Source organism: Prionailurus viverrinus, chromosome B1 (genome assembly GCF_022837055.1).
Source record: "Prionailurus viverrinus isolate Anna chromosome B1, UM_Priviv_1.0, whole genome shotgun sequence".
Lineage (NCBI taxonomy): Eukaryota > Metazoa > Chordata > Mammalia > Carnivora > Felidae > Prionailurus > Prionailurus viverrinus.
In genome coordinates this window covers 171,975,500-171,993,440 of record NC_062564.1, presented here as the reverse complement: position 1 = coordinate 171,993,440, position 17,941 = coordinate 171,975,500, and the positions used below count along the sequence as shown (strand labels likewise).

At 42.3% G+C, this 17,941-nt stretch overlaps 1 protein-coding gene across 14 annotated transcripts in view; it reads right to left on the bottom strand.

Annotated features, from left to right (window-relative positions):
* APBB2 (amyloid beta precursor protein binding family B member 2) overlaps positions 1–17,941 on the bottom strand; it is a 397,886-nt gene that overhangs the window by 221,313 nt on the left and 158,632 nt on the right. The window contains exon 6 of one of the 14 annotated variants that reach the window (XM_047855465.1): positions 15,575–15,620. The exons of the other annotated variants lie outside the window; for them this stretch is intronic. The gene's annotated coding sequence lies outside the window, so the exon portion shown is untranslated. The remainder of the gene's footprint in view (positions 1–15,574; positions 15,621–17,941) is intronic. 14 annotated transcript variants of the gene reach the window in all.

The following is a 17,941-nucleotide window of genomic DNA, read 5'->3' as shown; positions in this document are numbered from 1 at the left end:
GACACTGAGGTCCTATATGATCTTGAACCAGTACTTCAGGTCTGAAGCACATCTTATTCAACTGCAAATTGTGGTTACCATCCATGTGACAGTTACTACGAGGATCAAATGAGATACAGCAGGTTGCCTGCCTGCTTTGCTTAGTGCCTGGCAGATATTATTTTTTCTTACACATATGACCTCTTTTCTCAACAAGGCTGTAAGCTTTCTGAAAGAAAGGGAGGTGTCCTAGGGATCTTTTCACACCCATTGTAAGTGTTCGGCAAACTTTGGTGGCCCACGTCTTCTTTCTTCCCTCCCTGCCCCGTCCTGCCCTCTGTGAAAATGTTCATAAATAATAAACGGAGTCCAAGAATGGAGCGAAGAACTACAATTATAATGGGAACTTTCTTTCTGCCATTACTGAAGTCATTACTGTAACCTGCCAAGCATAGGAAGGGCTGTCAAAAAACTGTCGCTTAACCCTCCTGAAAATATACAAGGTTGGATTCGTTGATAAATACTTTTAAAGTAGACATTGCACTCTAGGATGGGACCTATCTCTAAATTCATACTGATTCAATCATCCTTTAAGGTTTCAAATGTTTTTCCCTAAAGAACTTTAATCTCTATTTTCAGATCTATAATTTGGAACAGCTGCATCAGATGACTCCACAGTCGAACTCTGAAAAATCCTTTAAATTGCCTACTGCATACAATACACACAGTTTCCATTAAACAACTAAAGTGTGTAAAGTTTTATGATGCATACATAATGAAGAGTATTTAGTAAGTATATGCATAGGCAAAATTTTATTTTTAGTATTTTGTATTTCCACAGAGAAGAAAGTAGAGGTATGGCATACCATATTTCACTCAATGAAAATAACTTGATTTTTTAAAAAAAGTTTTGAGATCTGATTACTAGTAACAATTTCTTGCCATCCACATACCTGGGAGCTATATTATCTACTGTTAAGAATCACTGTTCTGGAAAAGCCTAAATCCTCCACTTACATAACTTAAAATAGAAAAAAAGTTCTCAGCAATAAAGATGCAGGGACTAATCCTATCTCTAATGTCCATATCTTACACAAAAACCCGTAAGGACACTGATTTGTGATTCTAGCTCTTTATCTTACTTGATTCGGTGTTCTCAGTGCCAGATTTTAAAACCAATTCCAAGAACACTATCAAAAAATATGCACAAAGAAAACTCTGTTTCCTGGAATGTATCCCAGGGGGGAAAATACCAAAATTGGAAAAGAAATACTTTTAAAACAGAATAAAGGTAGACTTTTCCATTTATGAATTACCTTTATAACTCTTAACAATAATTTTTTTAAATGAAGCAAAAGCTTTATGATTTCTCCAAAAATATATTTGACCCCCATTTTTCACACTTCAAAGGCATGACACCTGCAGTTTAGAAATAACAGCAATATTTAATGCTTCTAAGAAGTACCAATTTAAAATATGCTGCTGGATGGCTTTGGAGGGTGGACTGCATCAATGGCCTCAATTAAACACCTCTCTGTATCCTTGCCCTCTGCCCCCTAACTTTGTAGCCCCTTCCCACTGACTATGGCCTAGCTGTGTGGCTTGCTCTGGTCATTAGGAGGTTGGCAAATAGAATGATACAGAAGCTTGAAAAGCATGGCCCACTTCCAGCCCCTTGAAAAACGATTAAGATCTGTGCTACTGCCATGAGAACACATCCAGGTTGGCCTCTCGGAAGGATGCTGGAGTCTTAGGTAAGATAGATGAATCCTTTTGGCCGAGCCCATCTTAGACCGGCCTAAGCCAGCTGCCCATCAAACACATGGAAGAGTGTTGCCAAGGGCTGCATGCTGGGCCCGCAGCTAACTGCAGGACCATGAGAGAGCCGAGCAGATACCGTGAGCATCCCTCGGCCATCCTGCAGATACCAACGGCTATTGCTGAAGCTACTGAATTTTGCGGTGGTTCATCATACAACATTACTGCGGTAATAGATAAATGATACATGAATTATACCCACAACAGTCAAAATGAGATAACAGGAGAGCCGTTGGGATTAAACCTCAATCAATCCAGGGGAGGTATGCTGCTATGTGAGGATCCCACTGTGGGGAACCAAGTTCTTCCCTGCCCTCCCTGGGTTACACAGGAATGTCTTGATCAATACAGGCTTCATCTTTGGTTTCTCCCGTTGTTCATACACAACACACAACCATGTACACTCAGCATGTCAGAGTACCCTGTGATGGCAAATTTTAGGGATGTGTCATAAGGTCATACTGGAAGCATTATTTCTACTAGGAACAAAATCAGAAACAAAAAAATCAATAGGAAACTGAATTACATCTCTACGGTGGAGTATTATGCATTATTTAAAAGTGAGGAGGGGCGCCTGGGTGGCTCAGTCGGTTGCACATCTGACTTCGGCTCAGGTCATGATCTCGCACTCCGTGAGTTCGAGCCCCGCGTCGGGCTCTGTGCTGACAGCTCAGAGCCTGGAGCCTGTTTCAGATTCTGTGTCTCCGTCTCTCTCTGACCCTCCCCCATTCATGCTCTGTCTCTCTGTCTCAAAAATAAATAAACGTAAAAAAATAAAAATAAAAATAAAAAAATAAAAGTGAGGATGTTCTATATATAGTTATCTAGAAAGATCTCTATTAAGTATTATTGAACAAAAAAACTAGCTATAAAACAGTGTGATGAGTATACTGGCATTACATACACAGTACTTTTAACTTTTCCGTATGTTTGAAAATTGTCATAATGAAAAGTTAAAATAAAGGTAGCAGGCATAGTGTCATTCTTTCATAAATTTTTAAAAAAATCTTTTTGTGGTAAAATAAAACACATATTTGGAAAATTACACAAAACAAATAGTTTATTAGTTATTATAAAGACAACACTCTTACAACTACCACCCAGATCAAAAAAAGAACTTTTCTAGCCACCCCAGAAGGCCCTCCATGAACTTCTTCCATTCTTCCAAAAGTAAACAAACCTATCTTGACCTTATAGTAATTATTTCCTTGTTTTGCTTTATGATTTCATTACCCCACTGTATGACTTTGGTCAATATAGTCAATTCTTTCCCATTTTTAAAAATTTCATAGGTCTTTTAAGTTACATGTAATTTATGTCCCCCTCCATCTTTTTCTTTACTTTACAATTTATTCATTAAAAAACCCAGATCTGAGTAAGTCATGGCATGAAAGGTACAGCATAGGAAATACAGTCAATGGTACTGTTATAGCTCTGTATGGTGACAGATGGCAGCTAGACTTATGGTGAGCATACTACAATAGAGAGACCTGTCAAACTGCTATGTTGTACACCCGAAACTAATATAACACTGCATGTCACCTCTACTTCAATTTTAAAAATTAAAAAAAAAAATCAGGGCCAGATGAGCTATGGAGTTTCCACAGTATGGATTCTGCTGACTGCATACTCACGATACAAGTGAACACGTTGCACTGTCCTCTGAATTTCCTGCAAGTTGGCAGCTGGATTCAGAGGCTTGAAAAAATTGAGATTCAATCCATTTGGTGGGATGCTCTTTCATCAGGAAGCACATAATATCTGGTTTTCACCAGTTTCTAATGTTTGCAGTCATTGTCACTCACCGTTTGGATCCATTAAATAAACAGAGATTGTAAAAATGGTAATATTTTAATTCTCTCATTTCATTTTCATTTGTTGAGTGGAAAAATTTTAGGAGATTCTTCCCATCATCTACTACATGGTTATCCAGTAGTCAGTTCACATAAGAAAGGCAGGATAAATACTTGACTCTTTTTTGACTACTTTCAAGGTAACAAATTGGTGTTCCATTAACCTCAGATGGTAACCAATAATTTTTTTTTCATATCATGAGAGGTCATGGATTTAAACATATTCACAACCCTCATTTCTGAACCTCAAATCGTCCCAGTTTTTACCACTAGGATCATCTTTAGGTTGGCTCCTGAGTCCTTCTGACGTGGCCCCAATCTTTGATAGCTTCCTTGCTACTGCCTAGGGATATTACAGGCTCATCTTCTCTTTCCCTGGTTATTTTTGGTGTTGAAAGCTCACTCTTCAGGATATTTCTTAGGAAGAGCTCATGGGAACAATATTTCCTCCCATGACTTCTTGCATGTTAATAATAGTTGGTGTTCTTTATACTTGAAGGCCAATTTTCCTAGACTTAAAAAATACAGGCTCACATCTTTTCTTTGAGTCCCGTAAATATGTTATTCCATTCTTCTTCTGGCATAAAGTGTTTCTGTCAGAAAGTCTGAGAACAACCTAATTCTGTTGTTTTTCTCTTTTTGTCTACATACCCAAAGGACCTTTTCTCTTGTTTTGGTTTTTTTTAAAGCAGTATGTTTACTAGATTATCTTGACATGGGTTGTTCTAGGTTGATATTCTAAAATACATGGTTTACTCTTTTTTTTTTTTAAGTTTACTTATTTTGAGAGAGAGAGAGAGAGAGAGACAGAGAGAGAGAGACAGAGAGAGAGAGCAGGGGAGATACAGAGAAGCAGAGAGAGAATCCCAAGCAGGATCCACACTATCAGCACAGAGCCCAATGCAGGGCTTGAACTCACTAACCATGAGATTATGACCTGAGATGAAACCAAGAGTTGGACACTTAACCAACTAAGCCACCCAGGTACCCCGTTTCTGAATTTTTCTAATTCAGATGTATGCTGTTCTTTCTTGCCTTATATAATTTTGAAAATAATCCTTTTACTCTCTTTTGAAATAGTATACTTTAATTTTTTAAAGCATGTCTTTCTTGGCATGCTTTCATTGTCCTTAAGAATATTATTCTGTTCCTCTTTTTTTCAATAGTGTGTTTGTATGGGATGTAATCTTGCTAGTGTTCTGTACTTCTATAAAATTTTATAAAAGTACAGAACACTAGCAAGATTACATCCCATAAACTCACTATGAAAAGAGAAAGAATAAGGAACAGAGTGATATCCTTACAATGAAACCATGCCAAAAAGACAGCTTTTAAAAATTCAAATATAATATACTATTTCAAAAGAGGGTAAAAGATTATTTTCAAATTATATAAGACATACAAGAACTGCACACATCTGAATTAGAAACGTGTGTGTGTGTGTGTGTGTGTGTATATATAATTTACATAGTCTCTCTTTTATTACCTTTCCCTCCCCTATTTGCAAAGCTCTATGAAGGCAGGGACTACCTCTGTTTCATTCATCAGTATATTCCTAATGTCTGGCAGATGGCAGATGTTCAATAAATAGTCCATGAAGGAATGTATAGTTCACTAAAATGTTAACAGCAGTAATCTCTGGGTGGCAGGATTTAGAAAAATGTCTTCCAAACCTTTGTGTGTTGCTGATTTGGGTAAATTCTTTTATAATGAGTGAAGCATTTTCATATTCAGAGCAAAGGGTTATTTATTGTCAATGTGAAAGAAGGAAAGTTTGTACATGAAACTCTCTATGTATATACTATACATTGAAAGGAGGGAAGGAAAGAAGGAAGGAAGGAAAGAAGGAAGGAAGGAAAGAAGGGAGGAAAGAAGGGAGGAAAGGAGGAGTAACCCCATCTCCCCATCCCTCCCACCCCCTCACTGCATATGACTTCTATTCATAAAGGAAGCCTCTGGCGTCAGAGGTGATAAGGCTTAGTTTTACTAAGAAAGACTAGGTTTAGAGTTGGTGAAAAGGAAGACAGCAACCACCCATCTGCCTTCCATGCTATATTTGACAAGATTTTACTCTGCAGCTCAGAAAACATGTTAATAGGACTTCTTGTGGTGGAGAGGAAGGGATTAAAAAAGCAAAGAACCTTGTTGTGATAGTTTGGCACTATATCGAAAATGGCACACAGTGCCTGCAATTCATGGAACAAAGATAACATCTTTTCATAAAATCTGCACTCCAAGACATCCCAGATATACAACCAAGAAATGCCGATGGCAGTGACGCAAAAGCACCAAACAGAACAATCCCAAACAAGAACGAGATGAAGCCTTAATTTGCTTAACTGGGCCTTCATATATCTATTAGAGAAAACATAAGAGATGAACTGCCTCATAAAACAGATGGTCTTCTCCAGCTCCCCCTTTTTAAAAAAAAAAAAAAAAAAAGATAATTAAAGGAAACGAAAGAGTAAGGATCTTGTTAAATTGGCTAAGGAAAATGATTTCATTTGCAGTAGAACGCGTGAGTTTTTGGAGAAAGGATTTCAAGTTTTCCCTCGGAGCTAACACAGGTCATTTGGCAAAGCCTACCTGAGAAGGGGAAGGCCCTCCTAGGGCAAAAGCCTCCTAGACAGCAGGGAACACCCTGGCAGGCCCTATTAAGAAGCAAAGAGAAGGGCTGAGGGGTAACATGGCCTTGTTGGAAGAGCACTGGATAGGGAGTCAGGACATATGAAATCTGACTTCTTGATTCGTGAGTCCAAGGAACCTACTTCACTTAGTCACCTTTTAATTTTTCTTAGAGAAACCCATTATTCATTCCCCTGTCCTTTCTTGGTAGTAAGAATAAATGAGATAACGAGAAAAATCTGTGTAACAAAGACTGCAAGTGCAAAATTGTTAGTTTATACTGGAATTTTGTTTCATTGCTAGATATAAAGTCCAGTGTGCAGTACTGTTGTACGTTAAAAATCGGAGGGAAGGGAAATGAGGGTCCAGGTACTCGGAACCCAATAGAAGAGGACTATGTCCACGTCTGTTCTTTAAGCTCTAAGACACTTTCTTGAGGAGAAGGAGAAGCAGATAAAAGCATACCCTGGGGCTCCTGGGTGGCTCAGTCAGATAAACACCTAACTCCGGATCTCGCCTCAGGTCATGATCTCTCAGGTCCGTGGGTTTGAGCTCCCCACTGGGCTTTGCACTGGCAGCGCAGAGCCTGCTTGGGATTCTCTCTCTCCCTCGCTCTCTGCCCCTCCCCTGCTTGTGCACTCTCTTTCTCTCTCTCTCTCTCTCAAAATAAATAAATAGTTTTTTTTTAAGTATACCTCAAAACAACTCAAAATTCTATGCCAGATTCTTTTTTTTTTTTAATGTTTACTTATTGATTTTGAGAGAGAGAGCACATGCATGCAAGCGGGAGAGGGACAGAGAGAGAGGGAGAGAATCCCAAGCACGTTCTGCACTGTCAGCACAGAGCCTGACAGAGGGCTCAAACCCACGAACCATGAGATCAAGACCTGAGCCAAAAATCAAGAGTCGGACACTCAACTGAGCCACCCAGGCGCCCCCTCCATGCCAGATTCTTAACTGAGACAATGATAGGAGCCAGGAGTCTTTTATGGTCTTGGCTGGGATTCATCCAAGAAAGGGCATTGCCCCCAAATGTCACCACAAATGACATAATGCCTACTGAGCCTGAGTTTTTAGCCAAAGCCTAGCAGATAATATTAAGCCCTGGGTAACAGTAACTATTGTTGAAGGCTTCTTCTGGGCTAAATAAACATAAACAGTGTGCTCAGTGTCTCTCAGGTCTGACAAGCCCTAAGAGACAGACACCATTTTTTCTCATTTTACACAGACAAGGACCTAAGGCAAGGCTGAGAAACCTGCAAAACATCAGATGGCTCAGAAGCAGCAGGGCCCAGGCTCTAAATCTGGTCTGCTGATTCCAGAATCCTTAGGTTTGTATTCTACTCCACTGCCTCTCCCAGGAAGTAGAAAGAGAGATGGGACTGGTAAAGCAGAGACTCCAAAGATCCCATCTGTGGAGATTATCAATCCCTCACCCACTGGTTCCAGAAGGTGAGAGTCATAAGCAAGCAATTAGGAAATGGCTTCTCTTCACCAACATCACAAAAGCACCACTGAACTTCCTTTTTGACCTCCCTCCTAATTACCTCTGGACCTCTTCTGTTCTCCCTGCATTCTTGAAATCCTTTCTCCTCTCTCCTTTGGACTTTGCCTGATGCTTCTCATATCATTTCCCCAATTCCTCTTTATGAAAATCAAATCCATTCTACGTTTCCAAAAATTACCATTACATCTCCTTTCAACACATAATGCATAGGAATCAATCCTGATTTCACTATAGTGGCATAGAGACATTTGGCAACTGTCTTAATGAAAACAATTTCATTTGTTGTTTACCAGGCATTGTCTTAAGACTTCATACATATTAACCGTTTCAATCCTTGTAACCACAGTGTGAGTAGGGAGCTATCATTATCTCCATTTTATAGATGAAGTAACAGACAGCGAGATACTAAGTAAGTGCCTGAGGTCACACATGTAGCAGGTGGTGAAGTACTTTGTTTACAACCTCTCCGAACTTCAGTTCTCTCATCTTGAAAATAAAAATATTCACTTCACGTTGTTAACAGGCAGAAATGGAATAAACATACATAAAGCAGGTTACGACAATAACTTAGATTCCCCCTTCTTCCTCTAGCATTTCCGGGATCATCCTAAGGTACAGTCCGGAAACTTTCAATTAGATGAGAACACCGGGAGATACGAGGAGTGCTCAGTTTCTTTCGGACGTGTGGTCACATGTGTGAGTCACACATGGTTGTGAAGTAAGTACTACGATCCCCGCGTTACAGATGAGGGATTCCAGAACTTGAGGGCATGGACACTCTGCTGGTGACTTGAACCGGAATGCGAACCCACATGTGTATATTGTCTCTCCATCGTTTTATAAGGGGCTCGAGGGGATAGCCCAGCCTTCTGGCTCCCCATCTTCATCACAAAGCCACACCCAGGAGAATAGGGTTGCATAAATTCCACACGCGGCCAGTGCTGATGCGACTGCTTTACCTTTCCCGGAGAAATCAAGATGGCAAACCATACTCAAAGATAAAAATAGGTGCAGTCACATTTAATGATCTGGCACAATTTCCACCTCCTCTGATAGGAAGAAAAAGGAGGGGGGGAAGGTAAAGAAATGATGAAAGGAAGGAGAGAGGGAAAGAAGAAAATGACCCAGGCTGCGTATGATAATGAAACAAAAACCCAAAGTGGCATCTCTGTGTTGGTCTCTCGTCCACTTTCGGATTTTTTTCCACAAGAGTGTCAGCTACTGATCTTGGAACAACCTGCTATTCCTTCTCAGCCCTTTGGCCAGGGGGCTTACAGTTACAGGAGCCTCAGAGAAGACCAGGAACGGGCGACCAGGAACACTCTTTCCAGAAAGGCAGCCAGAGGGAAGAAACTGGCCCCGCCCTGCCCCGCAAGGCCGCCACCAGGAACAGGGCGTTCCTCTCAACACAGGATGTCCACTCACACACACACACCGCGGTCCTCCTCTATCTCTAGCCACCGTCGGCTCTCCTCGGCTCTCCTGGTCAGTGAGGAAAGCGGAAGGCAAGAAACACTGCCAGGGAAGCCGAAACAAAGGAGGCCCCAAGTGCAGGCCACACCCACCACCGTGCCTGCCCTCACACCCACCATTCTTAAACTGGAAAGAGGACAAGCCACCTTAGAATTGTCTTAAGATGGCCTTCAAAAAAACTGTTTAGACCTCCTCTGGACCCCGCATCACAATGACAGATGAGCTCGAGAGGGTCCATAAACTCAGAAATATGTTAGGACACACTGATGTGGATCTTTTTTCCAGATGGTTTTCTCAAGTTAAGAACCACTGCACTACTTGCTCACAGTGAGAAAACAGGGCTGGGGGAAAAAAATCGTCACCCCCCCCCACCCCCATGAAGTCTCTTCCTCAAGTCCCCTGGTTCAGTGAGGCAGACCTCCAAGCAAGATCTCAGCCATGCTGTCCCACCCTGGCCCCCATATGCACTTGGGGTCTGGCACCAGAGATCCATGCTTAGGAGCTACAGGCATCTGAATTCTCATCCCTTCACTGCCATTATCAGCACCTAAGCCAGGGTTCTACGAACTCTCTGGGAGGCCTGTAGTCCACCTCTTGATTGCCGGTCTGCTCTCACTGCAGCCCCCTGCACACTTCTGCAGATTCGTCTTCCCAAGAGAATCTGCCACCATACCTACGGCTCCAGGCCATTAAAAGTGGGACCCTAGGGGCAAACCACTTGGGTCTGAATTCTGTCTCCATCACCTCCTATGGGTGTCTTTGGGTAAGTCACTTACCCTCTATGCCTCAGTTTCCTCAACTGTAAAATGGAGATGAGAGTACCTACATCAAAGGCTTGCTGCAGGGATCAGGTGTGTGCATGAAACACTCAGAATGGTGGTGGTATAGTCAGTGCTATGGAAGTATTAGCTATCAGCAGCATCAGCATGACTATTTTAAGAGTTCTCCAATGGCTACCAAGTGAAATCCCCATTCCATCCATAGGCTCTCAAGACCCTCCATGTACTAGCTCCGACTTGCCTCTAATCTCTGCAGACATAAGCCCTTCCTCTACCACCTGACCCCCAAAGGGGCACCAGACTGGGCTCCCCACCCTTTTACTGAACCTACTGATGTCCCATCAGTGCCTACCGAACCTTCACCATATCTGAAGGATGAGCCCAAACACTGATCACACCCAAGACACTGTCATCAAGAATTCCAGTGGACATGGGGCGCCTGGGTGGCTCAGTCGGCTAAGCATCTGACTCTCGACTTCGGCTCAGGTCATGATCTCACAGTTCATGATACTGAGCCCCACATCGGGCTCTGTGCTCACAGCACAGAGCCTGCTTGGGATTCTGTCCCCCTCTCTATCTGCTCCTCCCCCACTTGCTCTCTATCTCTCTCGAAAAAAATAAATTAAAAAAAATTCCAGTGGACAGTACTGAAGGTGTTAATGCATCTAGCAGGTTTTGTGGTCCTGCCCCTACCTGCCCAAGAGCCATCTTTCTGGTTTACCACAAAGAAATAACCTTTGTCCTCTCTGGGACTTCGTTTCCTAGCTGCAAAATGAGGCAGTCACAATCGATGGCTTCCGAAGACTTATTTTGAAGGCCCTTGGGGTTACACAATGTTTCCTTGTTCCTTTGGAATAATCTTTCATTAACGAAGCAAAAGATGTATAGGTTAACCACATACATTTTAATTTTTTGAAATGAATGACTGAAGTTGTTTTAGGTCTTAGGTTCCAAGGTTATGAAAAAAACTGTAATTTTACTAGATGCTGTCTAAAATTTCTCTTTATAATTGGAGGATGCTATGACTTACAATCCTTTTTTCCTAAGAGCTTAGAAGACCATTTTTATTTTATACCTTACATTATCTCATGATGCCTACCACAGTACCACTTCAACCTTCCACGTGGAAAACGATGAGCTGAGTTTTTGCACTAAGTCCAAGCCAGTAAAAAAGAAAACCCAAATTAATTCCTCTACCCCTATTTTCAGCAATGCAAACTTCCAGGATAAATGGTTTTCCATAAAAGTACAGAACTAACCCCCAGATTTCTTGAAATCCCCAGGGTGGAACTTAGCCATAAAAAGTTTGAAAAGAAGTAGAAAATTTAATAATAGCATTACCCTGAAATCCAATAAAGCCTGTTGGAGCTTCACATTTTTAAGAAATCAGACTATTTATGCTATTACCCCTAGTACTGCTATAGTTTCCTACAAAGCCATAAATATACACAATGTAGTTCACCAGAACACTGACTAAGACTATCATAAAAAAGGCCATAAGGAAGATACCGGCCATGAAGCATGGTTCCATGGTACTTGCTACAGCAGGTTCGTGCAGGCTAAGTTCATTTATTTTGAAAATTACATTTCTAAGTCCACATCTCATCGCTTTCAACTGTGAACAACTTTTAATACAAGTTAGAATGTCCTTTTCAGAGGTAGTTTTCACACAAGCTAAAGGTCATACTGAATATCACAGAACAGTTACAAGGCAATCACGGCATACGAGAAAAAGCTTGTAACATCTGTAACTTCTATGATCATTGCATTCAGCTTTATGTATCAGAAAACCTAACTAATGGTGAATTCAATAAATAGGAAGTAGTTGGGAAACTCAGGGGTACTGGTGTCAGTTCAACAGGAACAATGTCAGAGCAGATAGCTCGGTGATGCTTTTGGCTTTTCCTTCGTGCTTGTTACCTCATGGTGACATGAGGGCTGCTATGCATTCAGACACCTTATCGATATTCAAGGCCGAACACAGGGGAGAGCAAGTAAGGGCACTGACAGGCTCACGTGTCCGGTTTTATCAGGATAATAAATGCTTTCCTGGAAACCCCACTCCCATCCCACAGGACTTATTCTCAGGTCTCACCAGCCAGAACCAGGTCTCATGTAGCTGGTGTGAACCAGTTACAAAGAACTCTGGGAAATCGGGGGTCAGGACCCACACATTGGCTTGGACCATCACAACTAGTGTCTGAGACTGACCACCATGCACTCTGAACTAAATGCAGAGTCGGTGAGCAAAATTGGAGCAGGATATAGGCACTGGGTGGGCAATTATTTGTCTCCATTTTGAGTCTCCATCTTGAGGATAAGAAAGTCATCCAATAAATAGAAAAGACAGTTACACAGTTATTTCCTAATGTTTTTTGCTCTCCATCTCAAAAGCATCTGTTACATGTAAAGTAATGTTTTACAAATTCCAATACCTATAAAAACAAACAAAAATTGGTTAATCTTTAGGTTCGTAAGTTCTGGTTTTTCTCTCTACATATAAACAGATGAAAATTGACAGTCGGATGGCCAAAAGGTGAGTGCTGTGAATACTCATCAGCACTTCAATGAATTCTACAGAGTTCTACCTGAGGTTTCACCTTTCGCTAGGCAGAAAGGCCATTTTAGCTGAGATACAAACGTTAAGGATAGGGTTAAAGCATCCTACATGTATTTTCCCCACTCTGTTTTCCCTCTTCTCTCATCCACCTCCTGATCCTGCCTGACCAAACAAGCGCATCTCTCTACCACCCTGGATCTCCCGTGGGATCATGACACCACCCCCCACCCCAACATAACATTCAGTGCCTTCCCACTGCTCTTGGGAGATTATCAAAACCCCTTACGAAGACTCTCAAGTCTGTTCACCCTAGCCTCCTTCTCCAATCCCATCTGTCACCATGCCCGTTATGCTCTGGACATCCTGGCCTCCTTTCCATTCCTTGAACTGTCTCCATTCTCACTGACCACAATGAGATTTCCTCAGTTCTTCACACAGCTGGCTTCTCCCATGCTTCAAATCACAGATCAAACACCACTTCTTCAGGGACATCTCCTTATGTCACCCGATGTCCCGTGGGCCCTGTCCAGTAACTTTGTCATGCTACTGACTCCTCTACAGCACGGACCAGAATCCGTAATTATCTTCTCCATTGGGTGGCTTTCCTCTTGTCTGCCTCCGTCACTAGAATGAATGGAAGTTCCAGGGAAGCGGCCACCTTACCTACCTTATTCACTGCTCTGTTCCCAGAGCCCAGCACACAGAAAGGCTCTAGGCTGTTCATTCTGCCATCCTGCTTCTGGGGCCATCTTGATGCAGCGGATCTCCAACTTCCCCATAGGTCACTAGCTCCCTGAGGTAGCCACCAAACAGACACTGCGTCCCCAGGACCTTCCCCCTGCAGTCCCGACCCGGGAATCTCCTCTCCTGCCAGCAGCATCTCTTGCTTGCAACCCCTTCCTCCTCCTCTCACAGCTACTGAAGCAGGCAGCACAGTGGTCAGGAGCACAGACCCTGGAGCCAGACAGCCTGGACTCAAATGCCAACTACACTGGTTACAGAGTAGCCTTAAAGAAGATACTTATCTCCTCTGTGCCTCAGTGTCCTCATCTGTAACTGAGTGATGGCAGCAGCACCTTTATCACAGACGGATGCCAGGAGAACTAAAAGAACATAGGTGAAGTTCTTACCACAGTGTCTGGCTAGATTAATAATATAAATAGCTCATTATCATGAACATGTTCTTTGTCTTCACGGGGCTGTATCCTTCCCTTGCAGTCCGTTTCAACAGGTCCCTCCATGATACCCCACTTCACGTGCACTTCAAATAACACCATGGCACCTGCAACCCCACAGCTGCTCTGCCACCTCCGTGATCTGCATCACATCTGTTCCCAGACCTCGGTCCTATTGGAGGAGGAAGCTCTCAAAATCTGGGGTCTGGGTGGTCCTTGAACTTCACTGATCACACATATCCTTACTGGCCTCCCCCTCTTCTAAGCTGCTACACCACATGATTTGATTTTGCTAACTGTCACCTTTGGTCATGTCTACAGATGAAAACATAAACTCTCTGAGGACAGTATGTAACTCTTCTCCATCCTTGGGGAGACAGCACGGCATTAAGTATAGTAGGTGCCATATCAATCCCTATCTATTAATTGGCTCGGATCGCCCTCCAGCCTTAACTCCACCCTGTTCCTCAATCAGAAAAAAAGGGGAAGCTTTTTTTAAGCCTTGCTTAAACTGGACCCTTCAGCGGAATGAACACTGATTTCAATAACAAAAGGCTTCTAGCTCCTGACATTGGAAAACAACAGGAAATCCTCTTTACCCTTAAGCAAGCCCCAGTCACAAGAATAGAATGGTAGCAGTTATGCATGATTTAGCTACATCACCGTTGGATCTATTGGTATCAAGTTCCAAATAAGCAATATGCAACATAAGCCATTTGCAGAATCTCAGACCCTGGGAGATGGGGATCAACACTTCCCATGATTGGACACTCCTAAGAAAGAATTCTAAGGAGAAAACAAATGTAATTCCACAGATGTAAGTATTTTCCATAAAACTGAAAGGGAGAAAATGACTTAAAAGTCTAGATATAGGGGCTCCTGGGTGGCTCAGTTGGTTAAGCGTCCAACTTCGGGTCCGCTCATGATCTTATGGTTTGTGAGTTTGAGCCCCACATCGGGCTCTATGCTGACAGCTCAGAGCCTGGAGCCTGCTACAGATTCTGTGTCTGCCTCTCTCTCTCTCTCTCTCTGCCTCCTACACTCACATCCCGTCTGTCTCTCTCTCATAAATAAATACACATCAAAAAAATTTTTTTTAAGTCTAGATATACCTTTAACAAAACATTCTCTACAGACAATATGCAATAGTGCGTGCTTGCTATTTTCTATTTCTCTCCACACATACACGTAAACAGACAGGCATGCATACACACACACACACACACACACACACACACACACACACTCACACACTCATTAAAGGAAAGTCTGGAGAGTACAGAGGCTAACAACAAACTGACCTATCTCATGACTCTGAAAGATGCCAAGTCATTCCTTTCAGAATTCTATGGGTTTCATTTTGCAAGGATTTTTGTGACCTTCTTTCAGGTCAGCAGAGTTCACTTCCCCAGAGAATAATTTCAGGTTTGCATAAATGAGCAAAGTGTCCAGCAGACCTGGAAAAATAACTCTATCTGCTTTGTTTTCAAAACTGCCCCGTAAAGTTGCATATTTCTCTTCTTTCATTTCCAGAGGTGGCTCCCAGAAGATGGTCTTAAGCTCCTAAAGTTTAGATGGAAGATTTCCTCTCAATTACTCCTTTCCCAGGAAGTTCTGTGTCCACCTCCCTGGGGACAACACATTCTTCTCGTCTCTCTCTGAGTCAAAATCTACCCACATATACAGAAGACTAATCCATCCCACCATCTGAATTTTCTTCTTCAGAAATTTGGGGGAAAGGCTGTTCAGAAGCCCCTAGAGTTGTTGTCCCAAAAATGCTGGGTATGAGATTTGCAGATACTCACCACACTATGCAAACAGGTTCCTTGTTCATGGAACAAGAAAGTTAGTCTGTAGAAAATAAAAAGGGAAGTCCCGCTTAGTTCCCTCCAAGGACTGTTCTGCCATGTTTTCTAGGCAGACACCAAACAGGCTTCTTTCCAGGGTGGCCACTCCTACACTGGTGAAGACTTGACCCAGGGCCTCTTGGTTCTGCTCTCTCTTGTTACTGCAGGGAGATGCTAGACCCAGAGCATCCATGTGAAGAGGAGAGTTTTTCATTACCAGAACGAAATAAATTTTGATGCAATGTTTCATTTTCTTGAGCATCTTTTCATTTATTTATTTTTAAATGTATATCCAAGTAGTTAGCATCTAGTGCAACAATGATTTCAGGAGTAGATTCCTTAAGCCCCTTACCCATTTAGCCCATCCCCCCTCCCACAACCCCCCATCAACCCTCTGCTTGCTCTCTATATTTTAGAGTCTCTTACGTTTTGTCCCCCTCCCTGTTTTCATATTATTTTTGCTTCCCTTCCCCTATGTTCATCTGTTTTGTATCTTAAATTCCTCATATGAGTGAAGTCATATGATACTTGTCTTTCTCTGACTAATTTTGCTTGGCATAATACCTTCTAGTTCCATCCATGTGGTTGCAAACGGCAAGATTTCATTCTTTTTGATTGCCAAGTGATACTCCATTGTGTGTGTGTGTGTGTGTGTGTGTGTGTGTGTGTGTGTGTGCGCGTCCATCCATTGATGGACAGTTGGGCTCTTTCCATACTTCAGCTATTATCGGTAATGCTGCTAAAAACACTGGGGTGCATATGCCCCTTCAAAACAGCGCACCTGTATCCCTTGGATAAATACCAAGTAGTGCAACTGCTGGGTTGTAGGGTAGTTCTATTTTTTATTTTTTGAGGAACCTCCATACTGCTTTCCAGAGTGGCTGCACCAGTTTGCATTCGACTGATGCAATATTTCAAACGTCCACCTCAGAAGCAGACTACAGAGGGAATTTTAAGACAAAAAAAAGCAAAAATTTGCAAAGAAGGGATTTTAATTTAGACTACTGAACTTTAATTTCTCTCTCCTGAGAGATAAATATAGAGCTGTCACCTTTCTTTATTACCATTAACATCAAGATGTAACCTTTACTTACTAGGCACGAAGACAAGCTCTATTTTATGAGTATCTAAAAATACAGGCAATAGATAGGACTCTGATAAGCAAGTGCACAGCTTTGGTTCACATGCCACATAAAAATCTAGAATCTGGCTTACTGATTCTGAGACGTGCACAGAAAGTGGTGTTCTACGAGTGGTCAGGAGTCCATGGATGAGACCGTATTTCACGACACTACAAAACTGGGGTTACTCAGGTGCAAGGCACCTCTGCAGAACACCCGTACACTGAATTAATATTTACTTAACGTTCATTTATATTTAAGGTTCTCTGGAAATCAGATTGTAATCTGGTGATTGAAAGGTCTTAAAAATCCTACAGTCAGGTTGTGCCAAAGTTCCTAGTCCATATGGTAGGCCAAGATGACAAAGGAGGATTCTGCCTGTTTCAAATACACGGAAAACCTTGGAAGGCTATCAGAGCACAGTATGGCCTCAATGTCTAAGATTCTGATAATCTACAAAGAAAGGGGCACACAGACCACAGGACCCATGAACCTGGCCAGACAAAGCTGAGCTATCTGCTCTATGCTGGCAGTCACAAAGGGCTGCCCCTCAGTAAAACAACGTCTAGAAAATATTCATTTCCCACCCCTTAAGCTTTGCAAGGAAGCTTTTGTTTGGGATAAGGAAGGAAGGAAGGAAGGAAGGAAGGAAGGAAGGAAGGAAAGGAAGCAAAAAAAAAATTTACTTTTCTTAATGTTTGTTTATTTTGAGAGAGAGTGTGCATGTGCACACATGAGTGGGGGCGGGATAGAGAGAGAGAGAGAGAGAGAGAGAGAGAGAGAGAGAGAGAGAATCCCAAGCAGGCTCCATGCTCTCAGTGCACAGCCTGATGTGGGGCTCGATCTCACAAACCCTGAGATCATGACCTGAGCCTGTAATCAAGAGTTGGACACTCAACTGACTGAGCTACCCAGGCACCCCAACAAACAAAATTTTTAAAGCCTCACCAATATCAAGTCAAAATCCCAAGACTACTCTTATAGGGAGGTATGGTATCCAAACACATAACATTCATGTAGCCTCAGGTTCCCTGTCCCAAAAAATAATATAAAGACTGGCCCAGAAGCAATGATACCCATGAAGCACAAACTGAAGCAAATGAAAAAAATGCCTTGGGTCTCCACGTTCCTATTCACATTGGACTCCCATGGCAAATGACCCCCCATCTGACTGGCCCTCACAGTCAAAGTTTAAGACTAAACA